This window comes from Heloderma suspectum, chromosome 1 (genome assembly GCF_057233095.1).
Source record: "Heloderma suspectum isolate Gila_16-S chromosome 1, 16-S_ref, whole genome shotgun sequence".
Lineage (NCBI taxonomy): Eukaryota > Metazoa > Chordata > Lepidosauria > Squamata > Helodermatidae > Heloderma > Heloderma suspectum.
In genome coordinates this window covers 231,759,258-231,776,055 of record NC_139458.1, presented here as the reverse complement: position 1 = coordinate 231,776,055, position 16,798 = coordinate 231,759,258, and positions in this window count along the sequence as shown.

Genomic DNA, 16,798 nt, shown 5'->3' with positions numbered 1-16,798 from the left:
CACAGAGTGTACCAAATGTCAGTATGGAAGACATCTTGATGTCCCCCTCAGGCTGATTCACCAAGCTAGGATTCACCAAGAACCCGTTTCTTACCTAGGAAGCCCAGTTTCCCCAACCCTAACCCTAACTTGGGTTTTTACCCTACTTTATTTTGGGAATGAAACATCCCCTCGTCCACGCGGTGTACAAAAAGACAGGAGGCAACCCATCCTGCAGGCCCACTTATCCTATTTCTACATGCTTGGCTTTTCCGAGGCCCTGGTTCACTCCAGGGAAGCCAAGTCTCCCAAACCCTAACCCTAACTTGAGTCTTAACCCTAATTTACTTGTGCAACTGTCACAAACCCCCATCCACAGGTTGTACTAAAAGACGGCAGGCATACCATTCCTTTGGCCCTCTCAGTCTGTTTCACCATGCTTGGCTTCAGCAACACCCTGTTTCCATTCTGGGAAGCCAAGTCTCCTGACCCCTAACCCTAAGTTGGGTCTGAACCCTAATTTCCTCTTGGGACTGAAACTTGTCCCTGTCCACAAGATGTACTAACAGGCAGTTAGTTAACCACCAATGGCTCACTCAGTCTGTTTGACCAATCTAGGCTTTACCAAGATGCTGGTTCCTTCCTGGGAAGCCTAGTGTCCCCAACCCTAACCCTAATTTGAGTCTCAAGCCTAATTTCCTGTTTAGACTGAAACATCGCCCCGTCCTCACGTTGTACTTATAGAGGGTCGGCACCCCTTTCTGATGACCTGCTCAGTTCGTTTCACCAAGCTAGTCTTCCCTAAGAACCTGGTTCCCTCCTCGGAAGCCAAGTCTCCCCAACCCTAACCCTAACTTGGGGTTTTACCCAAATTTTCTAGAGGAACTTTAACATCCCCCAGTCCACGCAGTGTACTAAAAGACAGGAGGGAACACATCCTGTTGGGCCACTCAATCGGTTTCAACATGCTTGGCTTTACAGACGCCCTGGTTCCATCCTGGGAAGCCAAGTCTCGCCAACCCTAACCCTAATTTGAGTCTCAACCCTAATTTCCTCTTTGGACTGAAACATACCGCCGTCCACAGAGTGTACCAAATGTCAGTATGGAAGACATCTTGATGTCCCCCTCAGGCTGATTCACCAAGTTAGGCTTCACCAAGAACCCGTTTCTTACCTAGGAAGCCCAGTTTCCCCAACCCTAACCCTAACTTGGGTTTTTACCCTACTTTATTTTGGGAATGAAACATCCCCTCGTCCACGCGGTGTACTAAAAGACAGGAGGCAACCCATCCTGCAGGCCCACTTATCCTATTTCTCCATGCTTGGCTTTTCCGAGGCCCTGGTTCACTCCAGGGAAGCCAAGTCTCCCGAACCCTAACCCTAACTTGAGTCTTAACCCTAATTTACTTGTGCAACTGTCACAAACCCCCATCCACAGGTTGTACTAAAAGACGGCAGGCATACCATTCCTTTGGCCCTCTCAGTCTGTTTCACCATGCTTGGCTTCAGCAACACCCTGTTTCCATTCTGGGAAGCCAAGTCTCCTGACCCCTAACCCTAAGTTGGGTCTGAACCCTAATTTCCTCTTGGGACTGAAACTTGTCCCTGTCCACAAGATGGACTAACAGGCAGTTAGTTAACCACCAATGGCTCACTCAGTCTGTTTGACCAATCTAGGCTTTACCAAGATGCTGGTTCCTTCCTGGGAAGCCTAGTGTCCCCAATCCTAACCCTAATTTGAGTCTCAACCCTAATTTCCTGTTTAGACTGAAACATCGCCCCGTCCTCACGTTGTACTTATAGAGGGTCGGCACCCCTTTCTGATGACCTGCTCAGTTCGTTTCAACAAGCTAGTCTTCCCTAAGAACCTGGTTCCCTCCTCGGACGCCAAGTCTCCCCAACCCTAACCCTAACTTGGGTTTTTACCCAAATTTTCTAGAGGAACTTTAACATCCCCCAGTCCACGCAGTGTACTAAAAGACAGGAGGGAACACATCCTGTTGGGCCACTCAATCTGTTTCAACATGCTTGGCTTTACAGACGCCCTGGTTCCATCCTGGGAAGCCAAGTCTCGCCAACCCTAACCCTAATTTGAGTCTCAACCCTAATTTCCTCTTGGGACTGAAACATGTCCCTGTCCACAAGCTGTACTAATGGGCAGTATGTTATCCTCCAATGGCTCACTCAGTCTGTTTGACCAATCTAGGCTTTACCAAGATGCTGGTTCCTTCCTGGGAAGCCTAGTGTCCCCAACCCTAACCCTAATTTGAGTCTCAACCCTAATTTCCTGTTTAGACTGAAACATCGCCCCGTCCTCACGTTCTACTTATAAAGGGTCGGCACCCCTTTCTGATGACCTGCTCAGTTCGTTTCACCAAGCTAGTCTTCCCTAAGAACCTGGTTCCCTCCTCGGAAGCCAAGTCTCCCCAACCCTAACCCTAACTTGGGTTTTTACCCAAAATTACTAGAGGAACTTTAACATCCCCCAGTCCACGCAGTGTACTAAAAGGCCCGAGGGAACACATCCTGTTGGGCCACTCAATCTGTTTCAACATGCTTGGCTTTACAGACGCCCTGGTTCCATCCTGGGAAGCCAAGTCTCGCCAAACCTAACCCTAATTTGATTCTCAACCCTAATTTCCTCTTTGGACTGAAACATACCGCTGTCCACAGAGTGTACCAAATGTCAGTATGGAAGACATCTTGATGTCCCCCTCAGGCTGATTCACCAAGCTAGGCTTCACCAAGAACCCGTTTCTTACTTAGGAAGCCCAGTTTCCCCAACCCTAACCCTAACTTGGGTTTTTACCCTACTTTATTTTGGGAATGAAACATCCCCTCGTCCACGCGGTGTACTAAAAGACAGGAGGCAACCCATCCTGCAGGCCCACTTATCCTATTTCTACATGCTTGGCTTTTCCGAGGCCCTGGTTCACTCCAGGGAAGCCAAGTCTCCCAAACCCTAACCCTAACTTGAGTCTTAACCCTAATTTGCTTGTGCAACTGTCACAAACCCCCATCCACAGGTAGTACTAAAAGACGGCAGGCATACCATTCCTTTGGCCCTCTCAGTCTGTTTCACCATGCTTGGCTTCAGCAACACCCTGTTTCCATTCTGGGAAGCCAAGTCTCCTGACCCCTAACCCTAAATTGGGTCTGAACCCTAATTTCCTCTTGGGACTGAAACTTGTCCCTGTCCACAAGATGTACTAACAGGCAGTTAGTTAACCACCAATGGCTCACTCAGTCTGTTTGACCAATCTAGGCTTTACCAAGACGCTGGTTCCTTCCTGGGAAGCCTAGTGTCCCCAATCCTAACCCTAATTTGAGTCTCAACCCTAATTTCCTGTTTTGACTGAAACATTGCCCCGTCCTCACGTTGTACTTATAGAGGGTCGGCACCCCTTTCTGATGACCTGCTCAGTTCGTTTCACCAAGCTAGTCTTCCCTAAGAACCTGGTTCCCTCCTCGGAAGCCAAGTCTCCCCAACCCTAACCCTAACTTGGGTTTTTACCCAAATTTTCTAGAGGAACTTTAACATCCCCCAGTCCACGCAGTGTACTAAAAGACAGGAGGGAACACATCCTGTTGGGCCACTCAATCGGTTTCAACATGCTTGGCTTTACAGATGCCCTGGTTCCATCCTGGGAAGCCAAGTCTCGCCAACCCTAACCCTAATTTGAGTCTCAACCCTAATTTCCTCTTGGGACTGAAACATGTCCCTGTCCACAAGCTGTACTAATGGGCAGTATGTTATCCTCCAATGGCTCACTCAGTCTGTTTGACCAATCTAGGCTTTACCAAGACGTTGGTTCCTTCCTGGGAAGCCTAGTGTCCCCAACCCTAACCCTAATTTGAGTCTCAACCCTAATTTCCTGTTTAGACTGAAACATCGCCCCGTCCTCACGTTGTACTTATAGAGGGTCGGCACCCCTTTCTGATGACCTGCTCAGTTCGTTTCACCAAGCTAGTCTTCCCTAAGAACCTGGTTCCCTCCTCGGAAGCCAAGTCTCCCCAACCCTAACCCTAACTTGGGTTTTTACCCAAATTTTCTAGAGGAACTTTAACATCCCCCAGTCCACGCAGTGTACTAAAAGACAGGAGGGAACACATCCTGTTGGGCCACTCAATCTGTTTCAACATGCTTGGCTTTACAGTGGCCCTGGTTCCATCCTGGGAAGCCAAGTTTCGCCAACCCTAACCCTAATTTGAGTCTCAACCCTAATTTCCTCTTTGGACTGAAACATACCGCCGTCCACAGAGTGTACCAAATGTCAGTATGGAAGACATCTTGATGTCCCCCTCAGGCTGATTCACCCAGCTAGGCTTCACCAAGAACCCGTTTCTTACCTAGGAAGCCCAGTTACCCCAACCCTAACCCTAACTTGGGTTTTTACCCTACTTTATTTTGGGAATGAAACATCCCCTCGTCCACACGATGTACAAAAAGACAGGAGGCAACCCATCCTGCAGGCCCACTTATCCTATTTCTCCATGCTTGGCTTTTCCGAGGCCCTGGTTCACTCCAGGGAAGCCAAGTCTCCCGAACCCTAACCCTAACTTGAGTCTTAACCCTAATTTACTTGTGCAACTGTCACAAACCCCCATCCACAGGTTGTACTAAAAGACGGCAGGCATACCATTCCTTTGGCCCTCTCAGTCTGTTTCACCAGGCTTGGCTTCTGCAACACCCTGTTTCCATTCTGGGAAGCCAAGTCTCCTGACCCCTAACCCTAAGTTGGGTCTGAACCCTAATTTCCTCTTGGGACTGAAACTTGTCCCTGTCCACAAGCTGTACTAATGGGCAGTATGTTATCCTCCAATGGCTCACTCAGTCTGTTTGACCAATCTAGGCTTTACCAAGATGCTGGTTCCTTCCTGGGAAGCCTAGTGTCCCCAACCCTAACCCTAATTTGAGTCTCAACCCTAATTTCCTGTTTAGACTGAAACATCGCCCCGTCCTCACGTTCTACTTATAAAGGGTCGGCACCCCTTTCTGATGACCTGCTCAGTTAGTTTCACCAAGCTAGTCTTCCCTAAGAACCTGGTTCCCTCCTCGGAAGCCAAGTCTCCCCAACCCTAACCCTAACTTGGGTTTTTACCCAAAATTACTAGAGGAACTTTAACATCCCCCAGTCCACGCAGTGTACTAAAAGGCCCGAGGGAACACATCCTGTTGGGCCACTCAATCTGTTTCAACATGCTTGGCTTTACAGATGCCCTGGTTCCATCCTAGGAAGCCAAGTCTCGCCAAACCTAACCCTAATTTGATTCTCAACCCTAATTTCCTCTTTGGACTGAAACATACCGCTGTCCACAGAGTGTACCAAATGTCAGTATGGAAGACATCTTGATGTCCCCCTCAGGCTGATTCACCAAGCTAGGCTTCACCAAGAACCCGTTTCTTACTTAGGAAGCCCAGTTTCCCCAACCCTAACCCTAACTTGGGTTTTTACCCTACTTTATTTTGGGAATGAAACATCCCCTCGTCCACGCGGTGTACTAAAAGACAGGAGGCAACCCATCCTGCAGGCCCACTTATCCTATTTCTACATGCTTGGCTTTTCCGAGGCCCTGGTTCACTCCAGGGAAGCCAAGTCTCCCAAACCCTAACCCTAACTTGAGTCTTAACCCTAATTTGCTTGTGCAACTGTCACAAACCCCCATCCACAGGTAGTACTAAAAGACGGCAGGCATACCATTCCTTTGGCCCTCTCAGTCTGTTTCACCATGCTTGGCTTCAGCAACACCCTGTTTCCATTCTGGGAAGCCAAGTCTCCTGACCCCTAACCCTCAATTGGGTCTGAACCCTAATTTCCTCTTGGGACTGAAACTTGTCCCTGTCCACAAGATGTACTAACAGGCAGTTAGTTAACCACCAATGGCTCACTCAGTCTGTTTGACCAATCTAGGCTTTACCAAGACGCTGGTTCCTTCCTGGGAAGCCTAGTGTCCCCAATCCTAACCCTAATTTGAGTCTCAACCCTAATTTCCTGTTTTGACTGTAACATTGCCCCGTCCTCACGTTGTACTTATAGAGGGTCGGCACCCCTTTCTGATGACCTGCTCAGTTCGTTTCACCAAGCTAGTCTTCCCTAAGAACCTGGTTCCCTCCTCGGAAGCCAAGTCTCCCCAACCCTAACCCTAACTTGGGTTTTTACCCAAATTTTCTAGAGGAACTTTAACATCCCCCAGTCCACGCAGTGTACTAAAAGACAGGAGGGAACACATCCTGTTGGGCCACTCAATCGGTTTCAACATGCTTGGCTTTACAGATGCCCTGGTTCCATCCTGGGAAGCCAAGTCTCGCCAACCCTAACCCTAATTTGAGTCTCAACCCTAATTTCCTCTTTGGACTGAAACATACCGCCGTCCACAGAGTGTACCAAATGTCAGTATGGAAGACATCTTGATGTCCCCCTCAGGCTGATTCACCAAGTTAGGCTTCACCAAGAACCCGTTTCTTACCTAGGAAGCCCAGTTTCCCCAACCCTAACCCTAACTTGGGTTTTTACCCTACTTTATTTTGGGAATGAAACATCCCCTCGTCCACGCGGTGTACTAAAAGACAGGAGGCAACCCATCCTGCAGGCCCACTTATCCTATTTCTCCATGCTTGGCTTTTCCGAGGCCCTGGTTCACTCCAGGGAAGCCAAGTCTCCCGAACCCTAACCCTAACTTGAGTCTTAACCCTAATTTACTTGTGCAACTGTCACAAACCCCCATCCACAGGTTGTACTAAAAGACGGCAGGCATACCATTCCTTTGGCCCTCTCAGTCTGTTTCACCATGCTTGGCTTCAGCAACACCCTGTTTCCATTCTGGGAAGCCAAGTCTCCTGACCCCTAACCCTAAGTTGGGTCTGAACCCTAATTTCCTCTTGGGACTGAAACTTGTCCCTGTCCACAAGATGTACTAACAGGCAGTTAGTTAACCACCAATGGCTCACTCAGTCTGTTTGACCAATCTAGGCTTTACCAAGATGCTGGTTCCTTCCTGGGAAGCCTAGTGTCCCCAACCCTAACCCTAATTTGAGTCTCAACCCTAATTTCCTGTTTAGACTGAAACATCGCCCCGTCCTCACGTTGTACTTATAGAGGGTCGGCACCCCTTTCTGATGACCTGCTCAGTTCGTTTCACCAAGCTAGTCTTCCCTAAGAACCTGGTTCCCTCCTCGGAAGCCAAGTCTCCCCAACCCTAACCCTAACTTGGGTTTTTACCCAAATTTTCTAGAGGAACTTTAACATCCCCCAGTCCACGCAGTGTACTAAAAGACAGGAGGGAACACATCCTGTTGGGCCACTCAATCTGTTTCAACATGCTTGGCTTTACAGTGGCCCTGGTTCCATCCTGGGAAGCCAAGTTTCGCCAACCCTAACCCTAATTTGAGTCTCAACCCTAATTTCCTCTTTGGACTGAAACATACCGCCGTCCACAGAGTGTACCAAATGTCAGTATGGAAGACATCTTGATGTCCCCCTCAGGCTGATTCACCAAGTTAGGCTTCACCAAGAACCCGTTTCTTACCTAGGAAGCCCAGTTTCCCCAACCCTAACCCTAACTTGGGTTTTTACCCTACTTTATTTTGGGAATGAAACATCCCCTCGTCCACGCGGTGTACTAAAAGACAGGAGGCAACCCATCCTGCAGGCCCACTTATCCTATTTCTCCATGCTTGGCTTTTCCGAGGCCCTGGTTCACTCCAGGGAAGCCAAGTCTCCCGAACCCTAACCCTAACTTGAGTCTTAACCCTAATTTACTTGTGCAACTGTCACAAACCCCCATCCACAGGTTGTACTAAAAGACGGCAGGCATACCATTCCTTTGGCCCTCTCAGTCTGTTTCACCATGCTTGGCTTCAGCAACACCCTGTTTCCATTCTGGGAAGCCAAGTCTCCTGACCCCTAACCCTAAGTTGGGTCTGAACCCTAATTTCCTCTTGGGACTGAAACTTGTCCCTGTCCACAAGATGTACTAACAGGCAGTTAGTTAACCACCAATGGCTCACTCAGTCTGTTTGACCAATCTAGGCTTTACCAAGATGCTGGTTCCTTCCTGGGAAGCCTAGTGTCCCCAATCCTAACCCTAATTTGAGTCTCAACCCTAATTTCCTGTTTTGACTGAAACATCGCCCCGTCCTCACGTTGTACTTATAGAGGGTCGGCACCCCTTTCTGATGACCTGCTCAGTTCGTTTCACCAAGCTAGTCTTCCCTAAGAACCTGGTTCCCTCCTCGGACGCCAAGTCTCCCCAACCCTAACCCTAACTTGGGTTTTTACCCAAATTTTCTAGAGGAACTTTAACATCCCCCAGTCCACGCAGTGTACTAAAAGACAGGAGGGAACACATCCTGTTGGGCCACTCAATCTGTTTCAACATGCTTGGCTTTACAGACGCCCTGGTTCCATCCTGGGAAGCCAAGTCTCGCCAACCCTAACCCTAATTTGAGTCTCAACCCTAATTTCCTCTTGGGACTGAAACATGTCCCTGTCCACAAGCTGTACTAATGGGCAGTATGTTATCCTCCAATGGCTCACTCAGTCTGTTTGACCAATCTAGGCTTTACCAAGACGTTGGTTCCTTCCTGGGAAGCCTAGTGTCCCCAACCCTAACCCTAATTTGAGTCTCAACCCTAATTTCCTGTTTAGACTGAAACATCGCCCCGTCCTCACGTTGTACTTATAGAGGGTCGGCACCCCTTTCTGATGACCTGCTCAGTTCGTTTCACCAAGCTAGTCTTCCCTAAGAACCTGGTTCCCTCCTCGGAAGCCAAGTCTCCCCAACCCTAACCCTAACTTGGGTTTTTACCCAAATTTTCTAGAGGAACTTTAACATCCCCCAGTCCACGCAGTGTACTAAAAGACAGGAGGGAACACATCCTGTTGGGCCACTCAATCTGTTTCAACATGCTTGGCTTTACAGTGGCCCTGGTTCCATCCTGGGAAGCCAAGTTTCGCCAACCCTAACCCTAATTTGAGTCTCAACCCTAATTTCCTCTTTGGACTGAAACATACCGCCGTCCACAGAGTGTACCAAATGTCAGTATGGAAGACATCTTGATGTCCCCCTCAGGCTGATTCACCCAGCTAGGCTTCACCAAGAACCCGTTTCTTACCTAGGAAGCCCAGTTACCCCAACCCTAACCCTAACTTGGGTTTTTACCCTACTTTATTTTGGGAATGAAACATCCCCTCGTCCACACGATGTACAAAAAGACAGGAGGCAACCCATCCTGCAGGCCCACTTATCCTATTTCTCCATGCTTGGCTTTTCCGAGGCCCTGGTTCACTCCAGGGAAGCCAAGTCTCCCGAACCCTAACCCTAACTTGAGTCTTAACCCTAATTTACTTGTGCAACTGTCACAAACCCCCATCCACAGGTTGTACTAAAAGACGGCAGGCATACCATTCCTTTGGCCCTCTCAGTCTGTTTCACCAGGCTTGGCTTCTGCAACACCCTGTTTCCATTCTGGGAAGCCAAGTCTCCTGACCCCTAACCCTAAGTTGGGTCTGAACCCTAATTTCCTCTTGGGACTGAAACTTGTCCCTGTCCACAAGCTGTACTAATGGGCAGTATGTTATCCTCCAATGGCTCACTCAGTCTGTTTGACCAATCTAGGCTTTACCAAGATGCTGGTTCCTTCCTGGGAAGCCAAGTCTCCCCAACCCTAACCCTAACTTGGGTTTTTACCCAAAATTACTAGAGGAACTTTAACATCCCCCAGTCCACGCAGTGTACTAAAAGGCCCGAGGGAACACATCCTGTTGGGCCACTCAATCTGTTTCAACATGCTTGGCTTTACAGATGCCCTGGTTCCATCCTGGGAAGCCAAGTCTCGCCAAACCTAACCCTAATTTGATTCTCAACCCTAATTTCCTCTTTGGACTGAAACATACCGCTGTCCACAGAGTGTACCAAATGTCAGTATGGAAGACATCTTGATGTCCCCCTCAGGCTGATTCACCAAGCTAGGCTTCACCAAGAACCCGTTTCTTACTTAGGAAGCCCAGTTTCCCCAACCCTAACCCTAACTTGGGTTTTTACCCTACTTTATTTTGGGAATGAAACATCCCCTCGTCCACGCGGTGTACTAAAAGACAGGAGGCAACCCATCCTGCAGGCCCACTTATCCTATTTCTACATGCTTGGCTTTTCCGAGGCCCTGGTTCACTCCAGGGAAGCCAAGTCTCCCAAACCCTAACCCTAACTTGAGTCTTAACCCTAATTTGCTTGTGCAACTGTCACAAACCCCCATCCACAGGTAGTACTAAAAGACGGCAGGCATACCATTCCTTTGGCCCTCTCAGTCTGTTTCACCATGCTTGGCTTCAGCAACACCCTGTTTCCATTCTGGGAAGCCAAGTCTCCTGACCCCTAACCCTAAATTGGGTCTGAACCCTAATTTCCTCTTGGGACTGAAACTTGTCCCTGTCCACAAGATGTACTAACAGGCAGTTAGTTAACCACCAATGGCTCACTCAGTCTGTTTGACCAATCTAGGCTTTACCAAGACGCTGGTTCCTTCCTGGGAAGCCTAGTGTCCCCAATCCTAACCCTAATTTGAGTCTCAACCCTAATTTCCTGTTTTGACTGTAACATTGCCCCGTCCTCACGTTGTACTTATAGAGGGTCGGCACCCCTTTCTGATGACCTGCTCAGTTCGTTTCACCAAGCTAGTCTTCCCTAAGAACCTGGTTCCCTCCTCGGAAGCCAAGTCTCCCCAACCCTAACCCTAACTTGGGTTTTTACCCAAATTTTCTAGAGGAACTTTAACATCCCCCAGTCCACGCAGTGTACTAAAAGACAGGAGGGAACACATCCTGTTGGGCCACTCAATCGGTTTCAACATGCTTGGCTTTACAGATGCCCTGGTTCCATCCTGGGAAGCCAAGTCTCGCCAACCCTAACCCTAATTTGAGTCTCAACCCTAATTTCCTCTTTGGACTGAAACATACCGCCGTCCACAGAGTGTACCAAATGTCAGTATGGAAGACATCTTGATGTCCCCCTCAGGCTGATTCACCAAGTTAGGCTTCACCAAGAACCCGTTTCTTACCTAGGAAGCCCAGTTTCCCCAACCCTAACCCTAACTTGGGTTTTTACCCTACTTTATTTTGGGAATGAAACATCCCCTCGTCCACGCGGTGTACTAAAAGACAGGAGGCAACCCATCCTGCAGGCCCACTTATCCTATTTCTCCATGCTTGGCTTTTCCGAGGCCCTGGTTCACTCCAGGGAAGCCAAGTCTCCCGAACCCTAACCCTAACTTGAGTCTTAACCCTAATTTACTTGTGCAACTGTCACAAACCCCCATCCACAGGTTGTACTAAAAGACGGCAGGCATACCATTCCTTTGGCCCTCTCAGTCTGTTTCACCATGCTTGGCTTCAGCAACACCCTGTTTCCATTCTGGGAAGCCAAGTTTCCTGACCCCTAACCCTAAGTTGGGTCTGAACCCTAATTTCCTCTTGGGACTGAAACTTGTCCCTGTCCACAAGATGTACTAACAGGCAGTTAGTTAACCACCAATGGCTCACTCAGTCTGTTTGACCAATCTAGGCTTTACCAAGATGCTGGTTCCTTCCTGGGAAGCCTAGTGTCCCCAACTCTAACCCTAATTTGAGTCTCAACCCTTATTTCCTCTTTGGACTGAAACATACCGCCGTCCACAGAGTGTACCAAATGTCAGTATGGAAGACATCTTGATGTCCCCCTCAGGCTGATTCACCAAGCTAGGCTTCACCAAGAACCCGTTTCTTACCTAGGAAGCCCAGTTTCCCCAACCCTAACCCTAACTTGGGTTTTTACCCTACTTTATTTTGGGAATGAAACATCCCCTCGTCCACGCGGTGTACAAAAAGACAGGAGGCAACCCATCCTGCAGGCCCACTTATCCTATTTCTACATGCTTGGTTTTTCCGAGGCCCTGGTTCACTCCAGGGAAGCCAAGTCTCCCAAACCCTAACCCTAACTTGAGTCTTAACCCTAATTTACTTGTGCAACTGTCACAAACCCCCATCCACAGGTTGTACTAAAAGACGGCAGGCATACCATTCCTTTGGCCCTCTCAGTCTGTTTCACCATGCTTGGCTTCAGCAACACCCTGTTTCCATTCTGGGAAGCCAAGTCTCCTGACCCCTAACCCTAAGTTGGGTCTGAACCCTAATTTCCTCTTGGGACTGAAACTTGTCCCTGTCCACAAGATGTACTAACAGGCAGTTAGTTAACCACCAATGGCTCACTCAGTCTGTTTGACCAATCTAGGCTTTACCAAGATGCTGGTTCCTTCCTGGGAAGCCTAGTGTCCCCAACCCTAACCCTAATTTGAGTCTCAACCCTAATTTCCTGTTTAGACTGAAACATCGCCCCGTCCTCACGTTGTACTTATAGAGGGTCGGCACCCCTTTCTGATGACCTGCTCAGTTCGTTTCACCAAGCTAGTCTTCCCTAAGAACCTGGTTCCCTCCTCGGAAGCCAAGTCTCCCCAACCCTAACCCTAACTTGGGGTTTTACCCAAATTTTCTAGAGGAACTTTAACATCCCCCAGTCCACGCAGTGTACTAAAAGACAGGAGGGAACACATCCTGTTGGGCCACTCAATCTGTTTCAACATGCTTGGCTTTACAGTGGCCCTGGTTCCATCCTGGGAAGCCAAGTTTCGCCAACCCTAACCCTAATTTGAGTCTCAACCCTAATTTCCTCTTTGGACTGAAACATACCGCCGTCCACAGAGTGTACCAAATGTCAGTATGGAAGACATCTTGATGTCCCCCTCAGGCTGATTCACCAAGTTAGGCTTCACCAAGAACCCGTTTCTTACCTAGGAAGCCCAGTTTCCCCAACCCTAACCCTAACTTGGGTTTTTACCCTACTTTATTTTGGGAATGAAACATCCCCTCGTCCACGCGGTGTACTAAAAGACAGGAGGCAACCCATCCTGCAGGCCCACTTATCCTATTTCTCCATGCTTGGCTTTTCCGAGGCCCTGGTTCACTCCAGGGAAGCCAAGTCTCCCGAACCCTAACCCTAACTTGAGTCTTAACCCTAATTTACTTGTGCAACTGTCACAAACCCCCATCCACAGGTTGTACTAAAAGACGGCAGGCATACCATTCCTTTGGCCCTCTCAGTCTGTTTCACCATGCTTGGCTTCAGCAACACCCTGTTTCCATTCTGGGAAGCCAAGTCTCCTGACCCCTAACCCTAAGTTGGGTCTTAACCCTAATTTCCTCTTGGGACTGAAACTTGTCCCTGTCCACAAGCTGTACTAATGGGCAGTATGTTATCCTCCAATGGCTCACTCAGTCTGTTTGACCAATCTAGGCTTTACCAAGATGCTGGTTCCTTCCTGGGAAGCCTAGTGTCCCCAACCCTAACCCTAATTTGAGTCTCAAGCCTAATTTCCTGTTTAGACTGAAACATCGCCCCGTCCTCACGTTCTACTTATAAAGGGTCGGCACCCCTTTCTGATGACCTGCTCAGTTAGTTTCACCAAGCTAGTCTTCCCTAAGAACCTGGTTCCCTCCTCGGAAGCCAAGTCTCCCCAACCCTAACCCTAACTTGGGTTTTTACCCAAAATTACTAGAGGAACTTTAACATCCCCCAGTCCACGCAGTGTACTAAAAGGCCCGAGGGAACACATCCTGTTGGGCCACTCAATCTGTTTCAACATGCTTGGCTTTACAGACGCCCTGGTTCCATCCTGGGAAGCCAAGTCTCGCCAAACCTAACCCTAATTTGATTCTCAACCCTAATTTCCTCTTTGGACTGAAACATACCGCTGTCCACAGAGTGTACCAAATGTCAGTATGGAAGACATCTTGATGTCCCCCTCAGGCTGATTCACCAAGCTAGGCTTCACCAAGAACCCGTTTCTTACTTAGGAAGCCCAGTTTCCCCAACCCTAACCCTAACTTGGGTTTTTACCCTACTTTATTTTGGGAATGAAACATCCCCTCGTCCACGCGGTGTACTAAAAGACAGGAGGCAACCCATCCTGCAGGCCCACTTATCCTATTTCTACATGCTTGGCTTTTCCGAGGCCCTGGTTCACTCCAGGGAAGCCAAGTCTCCCAAACCCTAACCCTAACTTGAGTCTTAACCCTAATTTGCTTGTGCAACTGTCACAAACCCCCATCCACAGGTAGTACTAAAAGACGGCAGGCATACCATTCCTTTGGCCCTCTCAGTCTGTTTCACCATGCTTGGCTTCAGCAACACCCTGTTTCCATTCTGGGAAGCCAAGTCTCCTGACCCCTAACCCTAAATTGGGTCTGAACCCTAATTTCCTCTTGGGACTGAAACTTGTCCCTGTCCACAAGATGTACTAACAGGCAGTTAGTTAACCACCAATGGCTCACTCAGTCTGTTTGACCAATCTAGGCTTTACCAAGACGCTGGTTCCTTCCTGGGAAGCCTAGTGTCCCCAATCCTAACCCCAATTTGAGTCTCAACCCTAATTTCCTGTTTTGACTGAAACATTGCCCCGTCCTCACGTTGTACTTATAGAGGGTCGGCACCCCTTTCTGATGACCTGCTCAGTTCGTTTCACCAAGCTAGTCTTCCCTAAGAACCTGGTTCCCTCCTCAGAAGCCAAGTCTCCCCAACCCTAACCCTAACTTGGGTTTTTACCCAAATTTTCTAGAGGAACTTTAACATCCCCCAGTCCAGGCAGTGTACTAAAAGACAGGAGGGAACACATCCTGTTGGGCCACTCAATCGGTTTCAACATGCTTGGCTTTACAGATGCCCTGGTTCCATCCTGGGAAGCCAAGTCTCGCCAACCCTAACCCTAATTTGAGTCTCAACCCTAATTTCCTCTTTGGACTGAAACATACCGCCGTCCACAGAGTGTACCAAATGTCAGTATGGAAGACATCTTGATGTCCCCCTCAGGCTGATTCACCAAGTTAGGCTTCACCAAGAACCCGTTTCTTACCTAGGAAGCCCAGTTTCCCCAACCCTAACCCTAACTTGGGTTTTTACCCTACTTTATTTTGGGAATGAAACATCCCCTCATCCACGCGGTGTACTAAAAGACAGGAGGCAACCCATCCTGCAGGACCACTTATCCTATTTCTCCATGCTTGGCTTTTCCGAGGCCCTGGTTCACTCCAGGGAAGCCAAGTCTCCCGAACCCTAACCCTAACTTGAGTCTTAACCCTAATTTACTTGTGCAACTGTCACAAACCCCCATCCACAGGTTGTACTAAAAGACGGCAGGCATACCATTCCTTTGGCCCTCTCAGTCTGTTTCACCATGCTTGGCTTCAGCAACACCCTGTTTCCATTCTGGGAAGCCAAGTCTCCTGACCCCTAACCCTAAGTTGGGTCTGAACCCTAATTTCCTCTTGGGACTGAAACTTGTCCCTGTCCACAAGATGTACTAACAGGCAGTTAGTTAACCACCAATGGCTCACTCAGTCTGTTTGACCAATCTAGGCTTTACCAAGACGCTGGTTCCTTCCTGGGAAGCCTAGTGTCCCCAACTCTAACCCTAATTTGAGTCTCAACCCTTATTTCCTCTTTGGACTGAAACATACCGCCGTCCACAGAGTGTACCAAATGTCAGTATGGAAGACATCTTGATGTCCCCCTCAGGCTGATTCACCAAGCTAGGCTTCACCAAGAACCCGTTTCTTACCTAGGAAGCCCAGTTTCCCCAACCCTAACCCTAACTTGGGTTTTTACCCTACTTTATTTTGGGAATGAAACATCCCCTCGTCCACGCGGTGTACAAAAAGACAGGAGGCAACCCATCCTGCAGGCCCACTTATCCTATTTCTACATGCTTGGCTTTTCCGAGGCCCTGGTTCACTCCAGGGAAGCCAAGTCTCCCAAACCCTAACCCTAACTTGAGTCTTAACCCTAATTTACTTGTGCAACTGTCACAAACCCCCATCCACAGGTTGTACTAAAAGACGGCAGGCATACCATTCCTTTGGCCCTCTCAGTCTGTTTCACCATGCTTGGCTTCAGCAACACCCTGTTTCCATTCTGGGAAGCCAAGTCTCCTGACCCCTAACCCTAAGTTGGGTCTGAACCCTAATTTCCTCTTGGGACTGAAACTTGTCCCTGTCCACAAGATGTACTAACAGGCAGTTAGTTAACCACCAATGGCTCACTCAGTCTGTTTGACCAATCTAGGCTTTACCAAGATGCTGGTTCCTTCCTGGGAAGCCTAGTGTCCCCAACCCTAACCCTAATTTGAGTCTCAACCCTAATTTCCTGTTTAGACTGAAACATCGCCCCGTCCTCACGTTGTACTTATAGAGGGTCGGCACCCCTTTCTGATGACCTGCTCAGTTCGTTTCACCAAGCTAGTCTTCCCTAAGAACCTGGTTCCCTCCTCGGAAGCCAAGTCTCCCCAACCCTAACCCTAACTTGGGGTTTTACCCAAATTTTCTAGAGGAACTTTAACATCCCCCAGTCCACGCAGTGTACTAAAAGACAGGAGGGGACACATCCTGTTGGGCCACTCAATCTGTTTCAACATGCTTGGCTTTACAGATGCCCTGGTTCCATCCTGGGAAGCCAAGGCTAACCAACCCTAACCCTAATTTGAGTCTCAATCCTAAGTTCCTCTTTGGACTGAAACATACCGCCGTCCATAGAGTGTACCAAATGTCAGTATGGAAGACATCTTGATGTCCCCCTCAGGCTGATTCACCCAGCTAGGCTTCACCAAGAACCTGTTTCTTACCTAGGAAGCCCAGTTTCCCCAACCCTAACCCTAACTTGGGTTTTTACCCTACTTTATTTTGGGAATGAAACATCCCCTCGTCCACGCGGTGTACTAAAAGACAGGAGGCAACCCATC